The sequence below is a fragment of the Pteropus alecto genome, unplaced genomic scaffold (assembly GCF_000325575.1).
Source record: "Pteropus alecto unplaced genomic scaffold, ASM32557v1 scaffold22, whole genome shotgun sequence".
Taxonomy (NCBI): Eukaryota; Metazoa; Chordata; class Mammalia; order Chiroptera; family Pteropodidae; genus Pteropus; species Pteropus alecto.
In genome coordinates, this window is record NW_006434839.1 from 17,249,008 (window position 1) to 17,254,989 (window position 5,982).

Consider the following 5,982-nt stretch of genomic DNA (forward strand, 5'->3'; position numbering starts at 1 on the left):
ACTTTATAAAGAGAACATTTTAGAGACATTCATCTGTGCAGATGCCTAAGGTCTAAGGTGGAGAACATAAACTTTATTTTTTATTTTTTTTTTTTAGGAGAGGCAACCCTTGGTTGACCTCACAGATTGCAAAGACCTTGTCAGTTTACAATCCCTTACTTTTTTTAAAAATTAATTAATTTATTTATTAATTTATTTATTTTTACACCTACAGCACCTGGTCTTCCTAGGTGGTCTCCCATCCAAGTACTAACCAGATCTGACCCTGCTTAGCTTCCGAGATCAGACGGGATTGGGTTTGTTCAGGGTGACATGGCCATAGACAAACTCTTAAATTATTGAAGTTCTAGTCAAAAAGCAAAGGTTTATTAAACTGTGTTCAAGGAGGAAGTTAGTTTGAACGTTCCCATTGACAAATATGAGTAGTAATATATGAGGCATTTTATTCTACTGCCATTTTTGGAAACTAAAATGAAAGTTACAGAAGCTGAACATCAGTCATGGAAAGAAGAATGACATATATATCTCGAAGTTTGTAGACTTTAGAACAGATTGCATAAAATTAAGGCAAAGAACTGACGAGCATGTACCCTATTCCCAACATTACACATGTATCCATCTTATTATTTTAGTTAATTTCAATCTCCTTAAAAAACAAGTTATAATTTGAATGGAGACACATTGCATAAAATAGAAGAATGGGATCGATATTAGAAAATTAAAGTGTATTGCCATAAACAAATAGGGGAAGAACTTGAATCACGTAAATAGAAGCATTAAAAAAATATTTGCAACCACCTAGGAAGACCAGGTGCTATAGGTGTAAATATATATATATATACACACACACACACACACACACACACACACACATATAATTATATATATATAATTTCCCAGGGTACCAAAAACACAATTTGCTAACCATTCTATACTGAAGTGAAGATATGGTTCTTTATATGTTTCAGTCTACATCAACATCCACTTAACAAAAAACAAACAAACAAAAAACACATGTTTGTTGTTTTTTGGATAACTCATTTTTATCACCGACGAATCTTAGTGACACATATATAAATAGTACTATATTAAGTAGAGGGTGATTAAGTAAATGTAAATTACTCAACCAATTTACAAAAAAAGCTTTAGATTCAGTATAAATTAAGACTAAGAGAATACTGCTGAAACCACCTTTGCTAACAGAAGTATACTTTGAAATTGATTTAATGCAAGTACATGCATAAGGAAAATTGCATATCTTTTGTGAGGGAAATCATACCAGTCCCAGACAGCAGGTAACTCAAAGTTATTTTCTCCTTTCAAGCAATTATAACATACATATGAAATATTTTCAGTGATGCAGCATAGCATTAGAAATAAAATTAAGTTAATTGGCTTATTTCACCATTCCTGTTATCAGGCCCAAATGATAATAAATATTATACCATTTCTTTATACCAATGACATTATTAGTTGAATTTTTTTTTTAAAAAATTACACAACACACTCATACTTTCAAGACCTAACTCTAAAGTAACTAACATAATCTGAAAATTCTTGGTGAATATAGACCACATAGCCTATCTAGTAGAAAAGATCTTTACCTGCTATTTTATGAAAAAATATCAACTGAAGACAATGTCTATATTCATACAAAGATTAAAATATCACTAGCAAAACTTAATAAAAAGTGATGCTTATCACATAATGTCTACTTAATTAAAGATAAAGAACATTTATTTTACTTAATTATTCTTCCTCTGCTTAATTAAAAGAAAATTATAGGGTTTGAAGTGATGGTAGCCTGAGGATCAGGTATCTTTGAATATTACAGGAAGCCCATCTGTTCCCAAATTTATAATGAACTTTGTGCAAATCAAAAAAAAATTGATGAAATACGTCCATGTTGGTTTCTAGAATTCACACCAAGTGAAGCATCTGATGGCACAGTTATCTAAATATTTTTTGCTAATCACTGAATTCAAAAAGGGATTTTTAACTCATGGCCACTGAACATCTTTCATGATGTAAAAGATGACTTCCGTATTTCATTAAACATATTTGACTTTACAAACCTGAAATTACTATACCCCTAAGGGGGGAAAAAAAATTCTTTCATCTTGAGTGTCATTATATGCTATAAAATATCCCCTGAACTATGTGGGAATCTCAAGTATGTTTTCTGACGTATTTTGAAGATATCATGAAAAGCTCTACAAACCAAGACTCATCCATCATGGTGAAATATAAAAACAAATGAAAAAAATATTCAAAATACATAACATATACAACTCAACAATTTTTTAAAAATCCAATTAAAAAATGGGCAGAAGACCTCAACAGATGCTTCTCCCAAGAAGACATACAAACAGCCAACGAATATATGAAAAGATGCTCAACTTCACTAGCTATTAGGGAAATGCAAATCAAAACCACAATGAGATAGTATCTCACACCTATTAGAATGGCTATCATCAACAGGACAAGTCATAACAAGTGTTGGAGAGGTTGTTGGGAAAAAGAATCCTCATACACTGCTGGTGGGAATGTAAATTGATTCAGCCACTATGGAAAACAGTGTGGAACTTACTCAAAAAATTAAGAATAGAATTATCATATGACCCAGCAATACCTCTTCTAGATATTTATCTAAAAAACCTGAAAACATTTATCCGCAAAGATATATGCACCCCAGTGTTCGTAGTAGCATTATTCATGGTGGCCAGGACATGAAAACAACCAAAGTGTTCTATGATAGATGAGTGGATAAAGAAGATGTGGTACATAAATACAATGGAACATTACTCAGTCTTAAGAAAAGATGAAATACTGCCATTTATGACAACATGAATGGATCTTGAGATAATCATTCTAAGCAAAATAAGTCAGACAGAAAAAGTTGAAAAACCATATTATTTTACTCATATGTGGGATATAAAACTGAAAGCAACAAAACAAACATGACAGACTCCTGGAGACAGACAGTGGACTAGTAGTTACCAGAGGGAAAGGGGGATGAGGGAAGTAGATAGGAGTAAAAGAGGTTAAATATTTGGTAACAGAAGGAAATCTAACTTTGGGTGGTGAATACACAATGCTATATATATATATACACATATGACATGTATATGACATATTGTTGAATTATACACTTGAAATATTTGATTATATTAACCAGTGTCACCTTAATAATTTTAATAAAAAATAAGTGATTTTTTTAACTTTTCTATGAGGCTGTAGTGATGATTGGAATAAAATGCAAATCTTCAGAAAGAGAGAAAAAAGCGTTCCTTTCCTGTGCCCGCCCCACTGCGACCACCGCACAGAATTCACTTGAATTTACATGTGACGTGCAATTAAATGCCAATTTCTTCAGTACACTAGACATTTGGTACTCAGCTGTCTTTTATAATTTTTTCTTAAAATTATGATCAAGTAGGTCTCATCTATTTCCAGTTAATTCATAAAACAGAGTTTCATTATGTATGAAAAAATTAACAAAATACATAAACAAAATGGCAGCTTTTAAAATTATGCAGCACCATAATAAAGAAGGAAGGAAGGACGGACTAGGAGTGAAGAGTTCCTTATTCTAATTTCAGGCCTTCTATCCAGTTGTGTGATTTGACTGAATCACTTACCATCATGTGGGCATCAGGTCTGTCATCTGTACAATGATGACCTAATCTGACCTAATCTGGAAAGTCTATAAAGTCTTTATTCAAGAACTAAAACTGATACTTAAAATTTCATTTTAGCTTTGTTATTCTTTACAGTATTTCTCAATGTATGTAAGAATAGTAGTCTTTCAAGGTATTCCTCCTCAAAAACAGTTTTATGATCAAATTCATTTGGGAACTGCTTTATCTCATTCATTCAATGTACACTTCTATAATCCTTTATAATAGTATGACTTAAGATTACCTTGAGAAGTCAGAGTCTATGTCTTGTTAAGTATACAGATATTAATATAGTAACACAAATACTTAAAATAGTAGTTGTATATCATTCAATGAATGGTATTTTACAGTATGAGATTTGAATAGAAGGCTCTGACCTGATCTGGAAAATCTATAAAGTCTTTATTCAGGAAGTGACTATTGAAATGAGATCTGATAAATGTGTAGGAGTTAGCTAGAACTAAAGGGAAAGGCAATGAAAAACACTTTATATCAACAGAGAAGATAACAATGTATGAACAACTTAAAAAATACCTGTACTTTTGGTGCAAAATAAGTCCCCCAGATAGGACAATTATGTAAAATCAGGCTGTGCAAAGCCTTATAAGCCAATCAAAAAATGTACCTTTAGCTAAGAAGGGAAGTTGTTTGGAGCACTATGAAATAAAATATTTGCATTTCATAAAATACCCTGGGAACACCAAGAGTAGACTCTAATGTAAATTTCAAACTTTGAGTGATAATTATGTGTAAATACACACTCAACTGTAACCAGTATGGTGGGGGATGTTGATCATGGAGGAAGCTATTCATGTGTGAGGTTAGAGAGCATATGGGGCATGTCTGTACCTTCCTGTTAATATTTCTATGAACCTAAAACTAATCTAAAAATAAGGTTTATTAAAAAATTATAGTGAGTGCTAAGGAAATACTGGAAGAGACCCAGAACCGACCCAGAACTTGTGCGTTTAAACAAGTTTGAAGGTAACTACAGAGATCATAATAACAAATGTCATGAAATTGTCTCAGAATAATAGTGGTAAAAATTGAGTAGAGGAGACTCCTTTGTTGGATAATCAGAATGATGGATTAAATATGGAGAGTGGGGTAAGAAAGCAACAATGTCTAAGTTCTTTTCCTTCCAGATTTGGACAGAAATGGTGAGGTATATTGCAATAGATCTGGGGAAAAAAATGTCTGGAAGCAAAAGAGAAGATTATGAGGTCAGTTTTGGATATGTTTAATTTAAATTCATTTGGAACTTCCCAAAAGATATACATATTTCAGAACTCAAAGGAGAACTCTGGATTGGTGCTAAAATTGGTAAGTATTCTTTCCTGTAAGTAGTGGGTAACACTATTTGCAAAGATGATGTTGCATTACTCATTATTCATAATGGGCACCTAATAAATATTGTCTAATATAATATAAGATGAACATATTAATATAAACATAATTATAAAAGAATTTCCTAGAACGAAAAATGTTAACCCTTAATAAACACACGCATACACATAGACATTCATACACACACATATACACAATCCTCTGCATCCTAAATAGTTAAAAAAAAAAATTTAATGCCAATGATCATACAGAACTGAGAACATATATTCTAACACGAACCATCCTCAATAGTATAAAAGGGCAACAGGTATAATCTACATCTTCTGACCTTAATAAATTACTAGAAATTAGTAATAATATCAGAAAACAAAAAGATCCTGCTACCGGGAAACTAAAAAATTAATTTCTAAAAACTCTTGGGACAAATAAAATGCAAATAAAAGATTTCAGTTATGTAGTAAACGATGTTAAAAGAAATATTTTATTTGGGAACTTATATAATGCAGGTAAATCAATGTTGGTAGAAAAATTTATAGTTAAAAATGTTTTTGTTAATTAAAAATAAGTGATTAAAACATTCATCTCACAAAGTTACCTTAAGAGAAAGTATCCTAAAAAAAGGAAATGGAACAAATAAATATCTATAAAAGCAGAGCTAACAAATAAGAAAGATTTTTAATACTATTTAAAATCATTTCAGAACTTAAATTTTAATTTAAATATCTAAATTTTGTGAAGCAAATATAACATTAATACCAACATGTAGTCAAAATTGTATAACAAAATAAAACTACAAAGAAACTGCTTAAAGCTTTCAGTTCAAAAATCCTATATTAAATTAAGTATTTACACCAGCACACATAAGCACATAAAAAAGAAATATACAATTAGGAAGAGGCATCTCAATCTGAGAAAAGATTGAAAAATATATTTTTAAAATATATTTTATCTTGGC

At 31.0% G+C, this 5,982-nt stretch overlaps 1 pseudogene; it reads right to left on the bottom strand.

The window, feature by feature from the left end:
* Positions 1-205: 205 nt before the first annotated feature.
* Positions 206-324, bottom strand: LOC112478738 (annotated as a pseudogene).
* Positions 325-5,982: the final 5,658 nt, after the last annotated feature.